The sequence below is a fragment of the Atractosteus spatula genome, chromosome 4 (genome assembly GCF_055471065.1).
Source record: "Atractosteus spatula isolate fAtrSpa1 chromosome 4, fAtrSpa1.hap1, whole genome shotgun sequence".
Classification (NCBI taxonomy): Eukaryota; Metazoa; Chordata; class Actinopteri; order Semionotiformes; family Lepisosteidae; genus Atractosteus; species Atractosteus spatula.
In genome coordinates, this window is record NC_142709.1 from 73,153,969 (window position 1) to 73,175,133 (window position 21,165).

Genomic DNA, 21,165 nt, shown 5'->3' on the forward strand with positions numbered 1-21,165 from the left:
TCATCACAGACTCCAAAGAAAAGGCATAAAGCATTTTTAAGCGAAATGCAAGTCTTGCAAAAATATACAGAACAATCCATTACATTTCCAATTTTCAAATAAATTCACATGAAGAAAACAAAGGCTTTATTTCAGTTTTAGACGGCTGGTCTGCTTTAAACACAGACCTATTTGTGTTTGCAATGGAATAATTACAGTAATATGACTCATGATACATTAATAGTTACATGACATCATTGCATCCAAACTGGCATAAGTTTATAAAAATAAAATCCTTATTTTTCTTAATTTGATTGGAAAAAGTGTTAAACGTTTCACCCCTTGAATCTGACTTTATATGACCTGCTTTGGTATGAATAATATGATCATCATCACTATTATTAGTAGTACAAGTTTCTTCTTGTGAAAAGAAGAAGTACTGTAGAAGAGACAACTGTCTTCAGTCGTTACCTTAAGCAAACACATTTGTAAAATTTTAAATAGTCTGTTTACCTGCATGAAAGATAGAGCTCTCCTTTTATCCACATTCAAAAAATCACTGCTATAAAAAACTGTGGCGATTTAAAATTATATAAAAGTTCCTTATTTGCTCATACATTTTCTGTAGGATCAATTGAAACAAAAATCTGGACACTGTTGCAGCATCTGTCTCTGTCAGTTCTAGCGCTATTAGGCCACATTTCCTGTAGCATTACTGCAGATTCTACGTGTCCTTAGTAATACACAACAGCTTCCTCTTACAGGACCTACTTACAGGGGAGGCAATTTGTCGTGAATGACACCCTCTGACTTATACCAACAGCGTGATTTACTTACATATACTTCTCACACTGCAATCATGTTCCAAAGAGGAAGACACTCTTCCCAACTGGGTGACCTAGGGCCAGCTACAACCCCTCAGAGTTTTCAGGTAAAATTTAAAAATAAATTAAAAAATAACACACACTGAGGGACGCTTGTTGAGACATTCCTCTAGCTATCCACAAGCTCACGCTGGAGGTTTCCCTTTTTCTTTCTCAAATAAGCCTCGTTGCTTTCGAAGAGCTTTTAAGATCTCCCCCGCGGAACGAATCAATTTTTTATCGTTCTTTTTTCCAAAGTTATGATTCCTTATTGGCCTTCTAATACATCGGTAAGCACCACAGAAGACAAACCAGACCACGGTCTTGTGACCCGTCAGATTCAATATGTGCATCAGGACAGGAGCGTCAGCAATAGATGGCTAATATTTCATGAGCCAGCTTCTGTCTGAGTTGCGCATGAAAAGTTTATAAGGTGGCATTAAAAACAACAGGGTGAACAGCCCGATGCACTGCCAATTACCTGCAAGAACAGGAGACCTGCTAGCATGGAATCTGAGATGAGAGCCTGCACTGCTGTGCTACATTACCTGCCTGAACTCCCGCGGAATCCCATACCTGTCAGTGCAAGTCCTGCTGCTTCTGTCCACTCCGGCCATGTGAGCGAAGGCGAAGCTCCCGCCGAACCTTGTGGGTCAGTGTGCGTTTGTGTTTTAGGTAAGGAATGTTATTGCTTTCTGGGCGTTCCCAGAAGTCTTTCCACTACATACTGTATGTGGCTTCGGTTTGGAGAAACACTGTAAATAATGTGAACTTTCTATTCCTCTGATTCCTGATGATCAAATGGCTAAAAAATACATTTAGTAAGCCTTTTGAAGGTTAAGAAATTAAAAACTCAGAGGGCATATTTTTAATGTCACGTCACCAATGTGGAAATAAACTTAGCAGAGATACATTTAAAAGGGTGATTGTAATTAGGACTGAACCTGCACACTGATGGCAGACAGACTGCCCAGAGTGATTGCTAACAGGTGTTTTTCTTTTTTTTCATCCAACACCACATATTGCTCACTGTTCACACAAATATCTCTATCTTCCAACAAGTCATCTTCACATTAAAAGAAAGCAGATGAAGCAACCACAACAACCTCTTTTTTTATTTCTTGAGCTCGTCATTTAAGCTTAGTTAAGTTTGTGCTCCTTTATTATTTCGCACCAGCATATAGCGAAGGAAAATGCTACAGTATGCCAATTCCCCAGGCAAATTACAAATAAATTGCACAGAAACTATATACTGTATGTTTCTTCTGTAAATGAAATTTTGGGAAAGTCTGCCTTTCAAATTCACATATCCATGATATTCAGTACTGAAAAACGGTACAAAGTACAAATAGTTTTGCGTATTGCATATTCTATTTCTCTTCAAGGAAAAAAAATGGAAGTGGTCACATTTTGTGAAGTGCAGATATTCCTCTCATAAATCCAAACTGCCAGGGATCATGGTTTTGAAGAATCCACTTAAAAAAGGCATTAAACAGTAAAAGAAGATTTATTTTCAGAGAAACACAGTGTCTCTTTTCTTTTCCTTTCAACATGAGAAAAACATTTACCTGTTTTTTTGCAGCCTACGCATGCTGAAGCAGCTACCTACTTGAAATACTTAAAATATGCAGTTTTTAATATACAAAACACTGTACCATGCAGTTTTACTACAAAAGCTACAGTATGACCATTAAATGTACTGTATATGGTCCATTACTTTTGTTCCTCTCTACCATCATCTTCTTCAGGAGAGATCTCAGGCAGTCTATGCCTCTCCCCTTACGCATGTGAAGCCTGCTATAGAGAGTGAGAAGTACACTGTGCCATCGCTCTGTGCTCACTCAGTTCAAACAGCAAAACCATTCTGTTGTTTGACTCTTGCCTTCAGAAGCTTGCTGTCTGCCACATCTTATATAAAGAAAAAAAACACAATCTTAGCTTTTTAGAGGCAATGAGTTGTTTCATGTCATGTCATTCATTGCTGAAAGGCAGATTTCATTCTTGATATTCACTGTGGTAATTTTACTACAGTGTCACAAAACACCATGTGTCAGGATAGGAGGGCCTGTCTGTCAAATATTCCACATACACTTCTACGCACCTAATTAACTAAGAACACACAAGGTCCTGGCAAGGCCAAATCTGTGGCAGAGCTAAGTGGTCCTTTTTGTACTATAAAATATAAATATTCAGTGAACTTAAAAGTCTTTGTCAGCATGAAAATAATGCTGCAATGGTTATCAGTAAAGCTCAAATTATTTCAACCAAACCAGTGCATCTCAAGATGGGGGACTCAAGAGAACAAGGAGTTTGACCCAGGAGGACTTTGTTAAATCCTGAACCTGCAAAGGGCCTGCCGTGTCCTCACGCTGGAGACGCAGAATCACAGAGTGTACGTCCCTGCAGCAGACATGGGACATTCAGTCAAACTGGCAGGAAATACAGCAAGTAGACAACACCTTCAAGAGACGTAGAGAGACATTATTCTTTTCTTTTTGAAAGTTCCAAAAATGTGATTTATACTTCACAAGCCTTTGATTATTGTTTTGTTTAGTCTGCCTAGTCTAATCTGTAAAGTAGTACTGGATGTCAATAATCCAAACTAAATAGGTTCATGCATTAATAAAATACAAACATAAATACTAATGTAAGGCATATCAAATCTATGTAGGGGATATCCCATATAAACCCAACATTAACCCATTTTCAGCGATGTCCCAGGACAATGAAATCTGCCTATTTCCTACATCTGAAGTGGTCGGAAAATTTCATCAGCTCTTCAGATTAGCCATGAAGCATTCAGGTGGAAACCACTGGAGAGACTACAGCAACCGTGATTGTCTGAGATAGCAGGATGTTATTAGAAAACTTACCACTGGCATTGCAATACTGAGGGAATACACATCCATCAGTTAGCATGATTGTGTTGCTTTTACAAAGCCTTGGACAGTTAAAGCAAAAAGGAGAAATCTTTTAATTCCATTTCAGCTCAAAAGATATCTCTATAAATATACTCAAAGGAAGCTAGAATTCGTAAAGATCTTAAAAGGGTTTTCCAAAAGTGCTTCTCTATAGATAATGGCATTTAAAATACTGTAGTCCAGATATTGCCTCCCAAAGAGCATTTTGGACTTAAAAAATTTAGTTAGTGCTCAAAAACACACAGAACTGTGAGACATCTATGCACTGTGCATTTCACAGCATTCTGTAATTGGCTAAAGCACTTATCCTGATATTTACTCCATTTGTTAAAAAATTCCAATTTCCAATTCGTTTCAATAGCATAGCAAAACAGTTAGCTTGTGACCCAAGTAAATTACCTGCATTCATCTTTTTGCTTTATTATCATACATTAAAACATGAATAAAAATTAACTATGTTTATATTACAGCTATTGGTTAAATAGGCAGAGTTTTTATTCTATGCATTTAATTAATACATATGTCAATGAACTGTGCACTTGTACATAAGCACGTTTTGCCTTCAAAAAGATCTTGTGCGCAATTTTGAGATGTTTAAGAATATCAGTGTTTTTTTTAATACTGGTACTATAGCATAAAATTTACAGTTGTTAATATTTACGCCTCACAAATGCTTGTTTTTTTTAGCATGCTGTATCTCAAGAATTAATTAAAGTTGCCCAGGGATGGCAAGAATTCCAAGCACCACTGCTCTCATTTTCTGATAAACAAAATAATGACATCCTGTAATCTCTGTTCCTTCAGTATATGAGTTAATACTACCAATAAACTTAAAACCATGCAATTTTTTTTCTTGTGCAAATCAAGAAATGCTGGGATTTTGCATGTAGGTACAGTAACTGTTTTTTTTTTGTATTAAGTAAAGTGATCTTTACCTGGGTGAACTTAATCATCAGTTATATAATATATTTCTAAAGCAACCTGTATTGGACTTCAGTGGTAGCTGAAAATGAGCGGATGGATTGCATGTTTGTTGACATCAGCACAGGTAACATTAATTTACCTGGATGAGAAAATATGAACAGTTGGGCAGAACAGAAGCCATTTGGTCCATCGAGCCAGTTCGGTGATCAGCAGCTTATTGATCCAAGGAGCTCATCATATCGACTTCAGCAACACAGCTGGGTAGCTTGTTTCATACTACCCAAAAATTCTTCACCCAAAGATTGTGCTTTTAATGCACTTTCATTCATCTTGGTTTCATCCCGCGCTCTGCTCCTTTCCCATACAAGACCCAGCTGGCCTGACCAAATAGCGAAAAAAGGTGAATTCTCAAATATTAAATTCACCTGTACTTGTACTGTATCAGGTCTCTACTTAGTCTTCTCTATTTTAAACTAAAATGTTTCAGGTCCACCAGCCTGTCAGTGTGGAACACTCCCTTCAGACTAAAGAGACTCAGTTCCTCCAGCCTGCCAGCGTGCAACACTCCCTGGAACGTACCTATATCTGATTGCTCTTTTCTGGAATAATACCAGAGTAGCAATAATTTTTCTATATTGTAGTGACTAACATTGTACACAGTATTCTGAGGTCAATCTAATTTTTTTACATTCAAGCTTGATTTAGATTCAAGATCGTACCTACCATATATGACATACTGTAACAACACTGTTTGACATTTTGTTTCCCCACATCCAATCCAACTTTTTTTGTCATTATACTTACACAGGGGCATAGTATAGTGAAAAGTGTTTCTCATTAGTCTCTCAGGTGCAGTATATACTGTAAATAGAACAGCAGACAAGACAATAGACAGTAATACAATAAAAATAACAATAATTGTCTAGAAGATGAGAACATAAAATCTCAAGTCTCCTTCATACAGTAAGTATCCTTTTCTATCTCAGAGATTTCTATTTCGAATTTAGAGTTTATGTTTTTGAGAGGTGTATACAAAAGCCTTCACTGGTCTACAATCCATATCATCTGCCATGTCATCCAGGTGTTCAAGCATTTTATCGACAGCAATTTGATTTTAATTTAATTTGCTGCTTCTTCATTATTCTCCAGTAAAATACAATAAGAAGTAAAGAGGCCTGTGGTATTCCACTAATTACATCACTCTAACATGAGCGTCCTCCTCTTATCTCTAGTCTCTGTTCCCTACTGTATTTATTAACCCATTCTCAATCCAAACGTTAGCATTTCCCTAAATGCCTACCTCCTGAGGGAGAATTAACTTGAGAATGAATCGTTTATGAGGAACTTTGTCAGGAGCCTTTGTGTGTGCATTAATGTTGTTGCTTGTTTGTCAGGCAAGACCGCCCTTTTCTATGTTGACTGTTCCCTAGGATATTAATAACAGGTGATCCTCTAGTTTAATTGCACTCATAAATTGCGGAGCCAGTGCCTGATTGCCCCTTTCCGCCATGCAGCGGCAAACCACCACAATTTGCTGGATTTGTAATTTGCATTAGACAGCTGAGTCAAAAATTTGATTTAGTCCAGGTCTTTAATGTTTTATTGCACATGATGGGCAACCAACTGTTACACCTGGGATATTAGCCCAGGGCTGCCGTTAAAGTGACCTATTATAAGTATCACAGAATTCAAGCATCAAACCCTCCAAATACAATCGTGGACTTTTTTTTCTATTGTTTGACTTTGATGATAACATTCAAGTCAAATATCAGTATGAAAGTACAGACAGCTTGTTAAGAGTATAACACAGAGGGTTTAACTGCATAGTCATATACAACATACAGTACCAGTACCAGTCCAGTGCTTATCCAGTGTTTAAGTATCATATGCATAAAGCCTTCGGAAATCTATTTTTTACATACTGAACACACCAACAACAACTTTGATAGATTTAGGCTGCGTTTCTCCAGAGTCTTAACTTGTCATAAAAATGTCAGACAAATGAGCATAGCAGTATTAAGACAAATTGCTAAAACAAATTCTCCAAAGGGAGGCCTGCAGGAATTCTTCTTGAAGTAATATACATTTAATAATGTGACACAAGTATGGTGAAATGAAAGGAAGCAGGTGTTTAGCCAGCAACCATCTTCTAATTACATTGCCACAGCAGAGAACACATGTAGGAAACTGCTTCCCTGCTGCAATATTGATATAGTAAGAAACATATCATAAGATCAATTGACACCATCTACATAAACACCAAGTGTGGCTCTTTGTCTTCCCTAGTCCCATATATCATCCAAAACAGTAACAAAAAACTGTGCATTGTCCAATTTCACACAGACACAAACACATTGAGATTAAGCCTGCCATGAAAATCCTATGAGTTAACGCAGCATATGTTTCACACAGTTTTCTACTGTCAAAACTGCAGATACCAGTTAAGCAGCATGACAGGACTAGGGACCACACTGTCAAAAAACACAAGACTGGTGGGACTTTTAGATGGAGCTCCTTCTCTCCAGTAATATTAGAAAAAATGTTTTGGGGTGATCAATTTTGGAACCAGATATTCACCCTTAATGAATTAATAACTAATAATAATTAATAATCAAAGTGCTTCATATCCAAACTGTGGTATTCAATCACACTTACTAACCCCTAACAAAAAAGCATACAAGAAAAACAACTTCTCAGCTGTTTCTTTCAGACTCAGCTGAGTCTATACTTCGGACACCAATAAGACAAGGATTATCTTAAATAATTTCTGCTGTTCAGGTGGAGTAAGCATATTCTTTCTGCTTCACCGACTCTACAGTTCACTATGCTCCCATGCACAGCCTACCTCAGATAGCTGAGAACAAGCACATTATGGTAACCTCTGTGTCTTTTTTACCCATCTCAGTAGGATATTATAGGCTTCTCTAACCTAGCATCTGGGACAGAGAAAAATCTATTTTTCTCTCTAAAATAAAAACATCAAAGGGAAAACATTGCAACTGTAAATGGGTCCACAGAACACAATTTTTTTCTTCTGATTCCATTCTCAGAATAAGAAAAGTCACTTGTTATACAGTACATGAAATCAGACCACATCAAACAACGTCTATTGTTTGTCTACGAACCAGGAAAAAAAAGAACTCGTTTTGATTACAGCACAGCCATCTGGACAGATGGTTTGCTTTGCCTTGACCCCCTTCCTCCTGGTATAGAAGCAACAACTAAAACAGTCAGACAAAACTGGAAATATGTCAGAGGCTCTGGAAGGTTACTGACTTGAGTGTGTCAATTGGTTTGTGCTAACAAGTACCTACTGTATTACTGCCCAGAGACTTGAACTCTTTCACACGTGAGGCTGGTCTTGAGGATCTAGGCTCCATTTGATGTCCACAGATGTGTAAGGCTGCACTTTTTCTGAGGATCATCAGGTGAGCACATCAGGTGCAGTGGCTCTGTGGCTCAGGACCTGCTCCTGTGGCTGGAAGGTTGCCGGTTCGTATCCCGCGGTCAGCAGAGGAATCCTACTCCATTGGGCCCCTGAGCAAGGCCCTTAACCCCAGGTGCTCCAGCGGTGCCGTATAAATGGCTGACCCTGCGCTCTGACCCCCAGCTTCTCTCCCTGTCTGTGTGTCTGTCTCATGGAGAGCAAGCTGGGGTCTGCGAAAAGACACATTCCTAATACAAGAAATTGTATATGGCCACTAAAGTGATCTTATCCTATCCTAAACTCTCCGTGAGACCTCCCTCTGAAACTCTGCATGCACCAGCCAGTGAGTTTTGCTAAAACAGATATAAACATTTGTTTACAACAGTCACTAAGACATCCTGCAAATCCTGTTGCAAGTAGCTTCCATGACAACCATGGTTGAGATACTGTATAATTGTATCTGGCATGTTACTTAAGTAATTCTTCCAGCTCAGGCACTTTACTGACAAAATAAGTCCATTATGCACCATAAGCTCCTCTTTGCTACATTCAACTGTCCAATTAAGTAATTTGTTAATTTTAGCTGGCCTGCACTAGGAAGAGCTTAAATTCATCCTTGCAGCAGGTCAACGTCTAAGCCATTTAGAATCGGTACACTAAACTTCTCATGTGCTTTTATATTTGCTGTACAGGGTGGTTTTCTCAAATGAACATAGATACAGTAAAGAGGCCAGAATGTCCCTAGAGATCCATCCTCCAAGGGTTCTGGTTCTGCTGGTCCATAAAAGAGGACTATAAGTGAGACTCATACTGTAGGCAGGTGAGGGGAGGGCAGGCTAGTGAACATGTCCCTAGTGTCACTCCAGGGTCAGGCTTAAAAACTGTCACCCGCCACAAATTGGCAGAGATATGGTAGCCAATTCAGTCATTAGGCTCCATACCTGACACACTGGTACAGCTCCTGGGGTACAGAACAGGGAACCCCTACTGGAAAAGTACTTCTCGTCTCTTATTATTCCATCTTCATGTTTCTCTCACACAGCAAGCAAACAAACACGCACGTACTGTTCCACAGACATTTTTACTTTTAGCTAAATAAAAGATGCATGTGCAGAATGAATATTAATTAGTTGTATTTATAGATTTGTTCTTGCTTTCATGTGAAGGGTGCTCACTACACTCACAGTGGTAATTTGATGCTGTGTCAAATTCTTAACTATAACATAGTGACTTTTGGAGCTCTAAACATGTCTGGTAAGTCAAATTCCTTCATATTCTTACAGAATACAAAGGTTTACAGAAGGACACAAGAGTCATTCAGTCCTGCATTTTAATAAGACCACGTCTGGATTCATTCGGGCATTCCAGATAACTTCCATCACATGGATTGTCTTTATGTGCTTCACAGTTCAGAAGCTCTTCAGCAGTGTTTTAGAGCAAAGCCTAATTTAAATTCAGCTGCTTTGCATTTCAGACCTTAAAAAATGGAAAAGCAGCAATAGCTCTGATGTAAAAGAAGCAAAAAAAAGCAGTCAATGATACTACAGAGAGCCCACCGTTTACTCAGAAAAAAGGTTTCCAGCCAGCAGGCGGTTTGTGGGCTGTCCTGGGTTGGTTTAGCTTGTCCTTGCCTTCATGCCACATTGGAAGAGTCAGATGACAGGCTGTGGTACAGTATGTAGTGGGAATTTTATTCTCTTCTCATCATTGCCAGACACAACCGGCAACATCCCCCTTCTGCTCGTGGGTGTTTGAAAGGCCACTGCTTTGGGAGGCTCTGCCTGGAAGACAACAGGCTGGACGTGGCTGAAGCAGGCAGGAGCAGCTCGCTGTGGGGGAACCTCCACCAGCTGGTTTTAGTCCGCCGCCCCGGCTCATTGGGTGTTTTGCCTCTGTCCTCCCCTTGCCCAGTCGCGCTGGCTGCTGCTCTGAGTGACCTGCACATGAAATCAGGCCGGTGCAGCGGAGACGGCGGGAACAGCTCATCTAACCGGAAATGAAGTGCTCAGGAGAGCGTGTTGTTGAACAGTGCCCTGCTGGTTTGATCTTCACAGTTCCAGAAACACATTGGGATGGGGAATCTCCTGCACTGCTGTCCTGGCTCGCTGTTTCTTGAAATGCCATCGTCACACTTGTCCATGCAGACACAGGGGCACATTCAGTATTAAACACTGCTGACAAATCAAAGCCACCAATGCTTGTCTTATTCGATTCTCCGTAGAGGAATGACCATGCTAACCTGACATCTGCAGACTAAGCCTGTGTCCTTTTGACCCCAGGAATAGATCCTATTGCACTTCAGTCCCTTACTTCCAGTTCCACTCATCTTGGATATCAGTTGCTTTTTAGACACTTCTGAAATACTCATTCACGTTTGGAAACCAAACTTTGTGTCACAGTTATTCCATACTGATCTGTTTACAGTGCTTTTAGATGTCCACAATTTTGTAAACAACTCAACTCAATAACTTCAACAACTGCAAGCTTGCTGTGCACTAATTTGATATGAAATTTAAATATTCATGTACTTTTGATTTAAGCTGGGATCTTGGTTTCTTATGCTGCTGGCAAATGCTCAAAAATACTGCACCAGCCTGGTTTCACAGCAGCTTATTTGCAATAACCATTAACAGCCTAATGGCACCCTGTGTAAAGTAATGCAGTTTAGGCCCAATCAGTTGCTCCAAACCCACAGAGTTCATTTTTAATTCATTTTTATTGCACAACTTTCACGTTTGCAGTTTTATTGAAACCCTACTGTATATTGACATATTCATCTTTCCGAAACTACCAAAGCAACATGAAAAATGCTTTTCTCAAGTGCGTTCCTTTAAACATCTTGCTGTGACACGTTATAACAATTTCCAGAGAGGCACGGTTAAATTGTGTTCAAAGCATTTTGCCTTGCTATTCCAATGTACTGCAGAATATTTACTTGTCAGATGTTTATTTTTGCTTTATTTACTTCTTTTCGGGTCGAGGGTGTTTCATTTGTTTCTTGATTGGCAGGGTTTATTGCAACATTTCTGCTGCATTATTGACAGAATAATAAAAGTGCAGCCAGATGCTCAGGTATGAGTTTTTCTTCTTTTATGGTCTTTCATAAGCACTCCCATTTCTTTGTTTCCTCCACGTTTATTTACTCTTCACACCGTTATTTGCCAAGTTCGAGAACATAACACACGGGGAAGAAAAGAAATACTGTAATTGATTGCCAGCAATAGAAATAATTTTTCACCGTGCCATTCTCCATACCCGGACAACTATTTCAATCACATCCTCCAACGCAGGAGAACTCATCACTGGTATATTTCTGTCGGGTGATAAATAACCGGTCCAGGACGCGTCTCGGAGACCACGCCGGATTGCCACTGGCTGAGGCTGCGATGGAGCCCCTGCAGCTCGCGCCCACGGGCGCAGGGCCGGGTCAGGCTCCGCCATCACACTTGCAAGGAGAACCGCAGGATTCCAGAGCCGGGTTAGTTACCGGAGTTACCAGAGCCAGGGAGCCCTCATTCCCGAGTCCTGTGGGCAGACTGGTGCCAGGGGTCTGTCTTATTTATTAACGCTCCTCCCCTGGGTCATCTCCGATGGAGGCTCTTAAAGCACAATGACCCTTTTCCTCGCCTACTCAAAAACAGGCAATAACATCACCAATAATCTCGCCTGCCAAGAATCTATATTTCCTTCATTTGTTGCCCTAAAATGAACTGTTAACTTCTCCTCACAGGGCTCGAAGGCTGAGGATCGGAGGCACCTCACGCCCCCTTGAAGAAGCAGTGAAGTCCCCTCAGCTTTCACCCGTAGTCCAAACAACAAGGCTGGGCTCAGGGAGTCTGAGAAACAGAGAAAGGATTCATTCAATACTCATTCTGATATTCAGCTCCTGCTGTAAGCCATGAGATAGACACTGCTGAACAACCTAAACCTCTCTATGCAGAGCACCGATTGTTTAGCAACAGAAGTTTGCTCCAGTTAGCACAGGCTAAGAGCTGCAATCTACAGGCACAACTGTATCGTCAGATGTGACACTAATGATATGTAACACCAGAAACAGCAGGCAACTGTTTATATGAAACTCCCTCAGATAACTTTGCTACAAGCACTTCTGTGGAAAATACAGTGTAAAATGGCACTTTCAGACTCCCAGCTGTTCTGTTCTGAATTCAGTATTCAGGGCTCCTTGAGGTAAGAAATCATTTAAAGATGGTTACTCACTAATAGGTAAACGCTGACGACAAGGTCAGCAATTTGCAACAAATCTAATTTAAAACCTGTTAACAATCACACGAGAGGCTGTAAATACTCTGACACGTCAACCACCTCAAATTGAATCATCTACGTAACTCATGCGATAATGACATCAAGTTGGTTTGTATCAGCTTTTCAGGTCCATCTAAAGCTTCCGGCGAGTGTTCATCACTGCTTCACAGAATCTATACATCTTCGTGGGGTGTTTTTATTACTTCTAAGGCTAAAAGGGTTTAAAGACCAAGAAAAGGCAGTTTCAATCTTTTAAAAATTGCAGTATTGATTCAGAGTAAGTGCATGTGATAATGACCATCATGAAATGAACAGAAGGTAATGCACATTTTTAGTAATTACTCAGGAGCTATATATAAACCATTGAAATCACAAAAACACAGGCACGCACCTTACAGCAGCAGAGGACAATGTGTATCTTATGTGAAAGAAGCAAATGCTCACTGTAAAGAGCAATTAATGTATATCTGCACTTCAGGCAATGCTGTATAGAGAGTAATCATTTGATCACATTTCAAATTTAATTGAAAAATAAAAATAATCTTCAATTATATTATACATAAAAGACAATTCATACAAACAAGAGAATTCCCTTTCTTTAAATACTTTACATTGCTGCAAATGAGTTTTTTACATGAAGAGAAATTTAGGAGATACTGTACTGTATCCACATACCGTAGCTTCGCCACTCACCACGTATGTCTAGAAACTTCCAGATGTAGAACAAAGCAAATTTGTTTCTCTTCATTTAAGCAAAAACCAACAGTTATTGATCATCTATCAATCTTGTTCTAAGTTTTAAAAATCCAGATATGTGGAATCACCACTGCAAACCTCCAGGAGATACAGATCTGTTTACTAACAAAGCAGTTTCACAGAGAGCTTAGTGTTCAGTAGAAATGAGACTTTAAACTGAATTACCACATATTTCAAAAAGCATTTATCAGTGAAGTAACCTATCTTTATTTGACAGACCTAATTAAAACCAACACATGAAGTGATAAAACTGACCTTCTGTGTTACTGTAACACAGGCAGGGAACAAATAGATAGAAATCCTACAGAGATTTTTGGCAGCATCTTAACAACCCTTTTCACTCTGGATGCCTCATATTAAAAGCTGCACTTTGTTTCTGAACATATCTGTGCAAATTGTTTGAACCCTGTTTATGAAATATTAAGGTATTTTGAGAAACACAGTGCGATAAAGTTGCACTGCAGAAATATCAGGTAAGGAATAGGACATATTTTGTGAGGTAAGGGATGCAAGTTTATTTCTTAGATTAATAGAACCTCATATTAATTACTCTGCTCAAGTACACTTTTGGTAGTTTTCAAATCCAGTTGTTGGACTTGACTTAGCGTTTGAAGTAGTAAGATCCTCCTGATCTCTTCGTTTCTACATGAGCTGCCCGTGCAGGGAGCAGGAGAAGAGGGTTTTGGTAAGATGGCCTCACGGGCACCACTGGGATTCTCCCACAGAGCGAGCAGGACTGGACAGAGATAAACAGATCATGGCACAAAGGGCCGTCTTCAACCACCGAGCGGCTGAAAACAGGCCTGTGGAAAAAGCAGATATCCCCCTGGCTTGAGCATGAAGCCGTGTCCAAGCTGCCTTGAAGACGTTGTGATGCTAAAGCAGGCTGTACTGACACAAGAACAAGACTGCTATACCCTACATTCACCAAAGATTAGCAACACAACACAGTGATGGAAAATTGATCACACAACGACTGGGACTGACATTTATCTTTATTGAATGCCACATATTGTAGCTTCGTCTGTATCGGGAATACGACATTGAAATACAGGTAGTCTTCGTCTTATGACAGGGTTAGGTTCCGACAAGCCTGTGGTAAGTCGATTTCGTCGTAAGTCGAAAATCCCGTGTATCGCGTTACTACACGAACCATATGGATGCGTAAATAATTAACATGTATAAATACTACACTGTGCAATACGGCTTTGTTATATTTTTTATATCATATCAATAATGAAAAATGAGAAAGGCCAAAGTCGTCTCATGCGATTGTCGATACAGATTTTCCATTTTCATGCTGCACTATCATGTTCGCTTTCATTTCTAAATCTATTTTGCTTTCGTTTTTTCCTATAGGCACCACAAGAACACTCACTTTTTTGCCTGCTAGTCATTTGCTGGTTAACCACCCAAACAATCACATGTGGCAGCACGGTATCGCGCAGGCTGATGAAGTCATCAATGTTAGACGTTACGACCAAACGCCACAACAGTTATATACAGTGTGTTATACAATTAAGAAGACAGCCGTCGTAAGTGGGAGTGGTCGTACAGTAAGTTGACCTACTTTAACATCTGTACAGGTGAGCCGGCACCAGAGCCACAGGACCTAACCAGCCCTGGGTCAGGCAGGGTCCCCCTGGGATGGCACACCTGTCACGTGACACCTGGGCACCATGTTACACAATGTAAGAATGCCCTGCATTAAGGAAAATTACAAGATAGTCATGATAGTCATGACTAAGATAGTCAATGTATTTCGAAGTTAACCCTTTTAATAATAACAGTTGTATTTTTTTAAGTTTTTCAAATTTTCATTTTTATTTCTAACTTGTCTATAGTGCAGAGGCTATTACACTTCTTAATCCTGATATTAAGGAAGCTTAGGCTTAATTATGAAATATTCACACAGCATATAAAACCCTTTGCTGATACTAGACAAGCTGAGTAAATCACCTCTCATCTCTGGGCCCCTCCAGGCTTCAGAAGCTCACTGATATTCCAGATTTTCAATTATATCTGTCTCTGGGGACAGCAGCGTATAATTGATGTAAATATTTTATTTAAAAAAGTCCATGTGGGAAATGCAAAAAAAACACAAACTGTACTCATCTGTCATCACCATATTTTAAAAACATAATTTAGCCTCACATATTCAGATATACTGTACAAAGAAATGCACACCTACACAAACGCTGCAAGAGTCCGATACCTTTTTATTTTTATTTTTTTAAATGAACACATACAAGTGTGGTCCCAAACTAGTGACCCAATCTTAAAGAACCTTGCATCTCAGTTAGAGAGTTATTGACCAGATTTGGGACCATAAATCATGAGAACAGCACAATAACTACGCACCGCTGGCTTCATGGATGTCTGCTTTCACAAAATGCAATCTACTTTCAGGTCAGTACCGCAGCACATCTGAGACAGCACTGGACAGACACAAGCGCTACAACAAGAGCTTGTTCAATAGTAATGGCAGGGCACGTTCTCCAGTGACTAATTTCACCACACCAAACATCAATAAGGGTCATCAGCCATGACCTGAAAGTGCTAACACCTCCAATTTACTCGCTAACTTCCACAGATGTGCGCTATAAGGATGGACCGATGTGTTGTGCCATCACCATAGTTCATTTTCTGGTATCAGTTTCTTTATTTAGAAACTTCCACAGAAAGAAAAAGTAAGCTAAGAAATGAAATCTAACAGCGATCCTTTAACAGAACGTACTGTACACTATTACAACAGAGTGGAATAATGAACTGTCATAGCAAACAAAATTGAAGTTAAAAGGACAAAAACCAAATGTACCGTAGTGTAGAAACTGGTACTGCATGAGAGGAAAAAAATAGATTTCAAACCTCTTCATGACCTGCAGGTCCAAGTCAGCAGAGTTTTTCAGGACATCACCTGCTGCAAGAAGCTAAAAAACACTTCTCACATGTAGACAGAATCTGACTTCTATTTCATACAGCTGTACACAGACAGCACAGCCATCATTGCTCAAAGCAAGCCATCTCTTCACCAGCAGATGAGAGCAGGGGTGTGAACCCTCGTGTTCTGGGTAAAGGAATTCAGAGAAGAAGCAGCACCTCTCTTCCCCCTCATCTGCTGTACAGCAGGGCTGCTGTGTGTCACTCAAGTGCTGTTGCACTTCACTGGTGGATTAAATAGGTCTTATACAGTATGTAAAGCACTTTGGGATCCATTGGGATGAAAGATATTATAAATGTAAGAAATTATTATAAGTGTTTTTGATAGCTTTTTAACTTTTTATAACATACTATGTTATAAAGAGAAAATGGGTCTTTTCCTGGTGGTTCTGGACACACAGAAACAAAGCAAGTTCTGGACTGTCCTGCACCCTGGACTGGACTTTCTGTCCCCTTTAAATAGCAGCCTGATCATTGCCTTCAGCTGGCTTTTGTCAGCTTAAGAGAAGATTGGTTATATATCCTGTACTGCTTCCATTTTCATTCATTCCTTATTCAAGCTTCAGTCAATTCTGGTTATTGTTTGCCTTACCTAAACATAATTCTGTAATGGCTTTTGGCACATTTTCTAAACAATTCCTTTTAGTATTCCATGCTTGGTATGCAGATTAAATTAAACAATTTCTATTAAGAAAGAAAATGATAAAAACGTCAGCACACAAGAACACTTAAGTACAATTTACTGGAATAATGCTAATTCAGGTATTAACTCTCCTATATAATTAAGATATTTTAAATGTCTCACTTTGTGTTGAGCTTATTTTGGTAAAACCCGAGAAACAGAAAAGAACGTACCTTTCTAAAATGTCATATTTTTCTAACAGTTCTTAGTCTCAGCTAATGATGCATATCAAGAACTCCCATCTAAAACATACAGATAAAAGTACATTAGCTTGACTAAACACAGTTCTGTAAGTATTCCCCTGCTATATCACTATATTATACTGTACTAAAATAATAAGTCCGATACCGCACCAGATTTCTTTAATCTCTGACAAAAGGGAGTATGTCACACTTCAATGAACTGTAATACAGAGAACCTCGCCCCAGATTTTGGAAAGACGTTTTATTTTTAAGTTGATTTAGGGCTTTTATTTTTAGCAGACTATTCTCAGCTTCTGGTAATGAGACACCTTCCTGCAGACCTAATTCAGCTATAAATTAAATCATATTAGAAGATCTCCACAAGAGAGCCTGTAATTTACAGCAGCATTTACTATCCGTTCATAAAATGGGCTCTTCCTTTCTGATAGAGTAAACGAAAAATAAAAAAAATAGGTTCTAATTAGTAACCAATAATGGCACTTGTTACTACCGCCATTGCAAATTTACAATACACGTATATTTAGTAAATCTAAAATCTGAGATGAGATTTTATTTAAAATTCCCAAAGGCATTGAAAAAGTCAACCACTTTCAACCAGGCTGCTGTTGTTAATTGTTCCAGGCGTGCACTTCTTCAAGAAATATTAAGATGCACATGTTCTGCCAAAACCATGCAGCAGCTGGTATTAGTAAAACAATTATATTGAAAGACTGGTGTTTGAAACATCCATGGAATGGTGATGGGGACTCTTGAGTCTGCCTTTCATCCTTGACTGTGATATCAATATGTTAAAGCTCATGATTTAATTCTACAGTCTATAAGTTCCAAATGTATACCTAAAAAAAATCTCTCTATATACTCTATATTGCAAAAAAATATATCCATAAGCAGTGACTGCAAAGTCTCAATGTCCATCCTGCAGTCTGTGCATCCTATTGCGTGAAACCATGTCATCGAAGAAAAAGCAATATTATCAGCTGTAAAAACACAGGTACATGGAAAGAAGCAGCTAGAATTTTCCATTTGCTGGCAATTCTACTGCCAATCGAAAAATTGTTCACTACTTGAGTTGTCAATCAGCAACAGAAGGTCAATTTTTATTGTCAAAGAAAAACACTGCTTAAAAAATTGTGTGTGTATCTTTGACCTCATACAAGAAATACACAGTACTATCTGGCTACATCCAAGTTTGATCCCCAGTGTATCAGGAAGGATTAGAGTCTGCATTGCACCCAGGCTGAAGGTCAGCATGCTGCCTCACTGGAATAACGAGCTGACATCTTCTGAGCACACTGTAATATTTGAAGAAATATTGTCTCATCTTATTTGCAGTCCAAAAGCTGCCGAGTCCTTATTCAATTCATGGCATCACCTTCCTTTTGTAATCAGTGGGAAAGAGGAAAAAAAGGCTTAGATCCATTTCACTTTGAGGAATATGTAAAACAATGGAATATGAGCAATAGGCATTACATTCCCCTGCAACACGTTTTTTAAATTTCTAAAGTTTCTGCTTTGGAAAACACCAAAATGCTTTTCATTGTGAAATGGTTCCTTTCTTAAAGGCCAAAAAAAAAAACCTTTTCAAAATTCCCTTTTAAACACTTAAATGTATAAAAGCAGGGTGTTTCATCATAAATATGCTTTATTAAATCTCTACAGGAGAGAAATACTTTGAAACCATAATTCAGCATATATTTCCAGTAATTCTAATGCAAATTAAAGCATACAACAGCTGTCAAAAGGATATTCTATGTGACAGTAATGCTGAATTACTCACTGTATTAATAGGGTAGAGTACTTGTGCTTAGAATCTTTGTTTATTTCTAGTGCTCCTATCAACCGATTAGTCAACGAACAAAGGGCTTATAAGCAAGGACAGGACCTGGAATGTAAACTTTCAATATCAAACTAAAGAGGCCAACAATGGCAACACTCACGTCAGTCCACCCACAGCTGCACTTCTTAGGCCCTAAGGAACAACACAAGACACACAAGGGCTAAAAGGGAAGAGGACAGCATCCACAGATAAATGATCCCTGAGATTAAGTCTACCAGCGAACAGCCAGCTTTTGCAGTGCCCGTGTTTCCTTGCTTTGTGGTTAATTAAATTATTGCAGCCTCCTGGCTAAGACCACACCCATCACATCTGTAGAAAGCACCCTGGAGACTTTTGCAAACCTTCTCATCAGATAAGAAGGAATAATTCTAATAGCATTTTTAAAAGGCCAGACTGTACCTATGGGCTTCCCAAGGGGCTGAATCAGACAGGCCTAATGCTAAGACTGCTGACTGAGCACAGCAATGCAGATGTTGCTGGTTCCCTTCTGAGCTACATACTGTACTATACAGCTGTGGCTGCAGCTCCCAGAGACTGTGGGCAACAGCTATCTGCTCACTGCTGTACTGGAGGGTCAGAGGTCAGCCATGTAGCTGGCTCAGACAGCCACAGGTCGGCAGTGCTCCCTTTCAGAGGCTTGTCAGCCCATTGACACCTTAACTGTGCCTACTGTAGTGTACTGTTGAACTGGCTGATCAGGCTCATTCAGACAGCCAAGTGTATATTGACCCTCCATTTACCCCAGTGTCCTGGCCAAATTCCCCCCTGGCCTTTACTAATCATGGCCTCCTAATAATCCCCCTCTCTGAATTGGCTTCATCACTCTGTTCTCCTCCCCAGTGAGAGCTGATGTGTGGTGAGTGTTCTGGCGTACTCTGGCTGCCGTCGCATCATCCAGGTGGGGGTACACATTGGTGGTGGTGGAGGGGATCCTCATGACCTGTAAAGCGCCTTGAGTGGAGTGCCCAGAAAAGCGCTATATAAGTGTAAGGAGTTATTATTATTATCATTGCTGGTCTGAGGGTTAGCAGCCTGCTGAGCTGGTCTGACACATTCCCCTTCAAAATGCAAGGCGGGAATATACAGCTGTAACTGTGCAAAAGGATATTGACTATTTAGCTTTAATTTTGTAAAGATACTATTCTGTACTTATAGTATAGATGAAAGGTACAGGAGCATAAATCTTGTAGCAAGGTTGAACATTTCCGCGTTAGGAAGTCAAGAGAATGCTTCTCATCTAAAATACATCATTCTCTGTGTGGATAAAGTAAGACCAAAAAATATTTTATTAAAAAATAATCAGTTCCTACATCCAAGGAGCACTAATCATGGAGCATTCAACAATCTACATCGGTCGGCCTCGACAGTTTTTTTTTTTACTTTCATAACTCTTTCTTTGAAGAAAAGCATAATCACTTTGTCCTGGTCTGTTTGCTCTCTCATCTCCAGGCCATTTTAAAGAGATGAAAACAGCCATACGATTTGCATTTCATTAAAAGAAAAATAATCTGATGCGCAATTGAAATACACCCGTTTCTGATTGATATGCAAAATCTTTCCATTTTCTCTGTGGTTTTACAAGATCTTTGAAAACAGTTTTCACTTCCTACCTATAGGCCATTGTACAACAGTAATCATCGGGTATCTGAAACTCCAAGTATTCAAATAATTACCCAGTGGGTGCAAAAATGTTAGAAAAAAGTTTATTAAAACAGACAAAGAGGCCTTGTGTTCAGGTCTTTGCATGATGAGAGGTACTGAATAAGGATTTTCACAACGGCACGACCTAAAGGCATCCTCCCCTGTGCAGGAGTGTTCATCAGCCCTCTTTCTGAAAAAGTCTGGCAATTCAGATATAACTGTGTATTAAAATGTCCTGAATTTGCTTTCTACCATGTGCTTTACATTTTGCTGGCAGGTGTCAAGATGATACTTTAACTTTAATAATCTAATTTAAATGCACCATTTCTTGCACCCAAAACAGATAAAAGCACAAAAAAAATATTTGGCTATAGAATATGAACTTATATCCTTAACTGCTGAGAGTCTGTGTATTTTCCAGCATTTTGTATGAACCTCTACTGTCCTGGCTATGCTGAGGCCGCTGTTCTCTCTATGAGTACAAAGGACAAGGAGAGGCAGCCCTCTGCTCTGTTTCGCTGCTGTGGAGAGCGCCGGGGCTGGGACAGGAAGTGTCCCAGTAAAACACACCAGGGCAGTGGTCCTGTGGTGCTCTGAAGAAGAAAGACAAAAAGGCTCCCGTTTCCCGAATTGATCTGCGCCTCTTGTTGTCAACATGGCGCCCCCACGCCACAGACCCATGATGCCAATCTTTCCAAAGGAGCAAAGGGTAGTGAGGACACAAGGTTT

At 39.6% G+C, this 21,165-nt stretch overlaps 1 protein-coding gene across 1 annotated transcript in view; it reads right to left on the minus strand.

The window, feature by feature from the left end:
* naaladl2 (N-acetylated alpha-linked acidic dipeptidase like 2) overlaps nt 1-21,165 on the minus strand; it is a 259,632-nt gene that overhangs the window by 215,366 nt on the left and 23,101 nt on the right. The window lies entirely within an intron of this gene.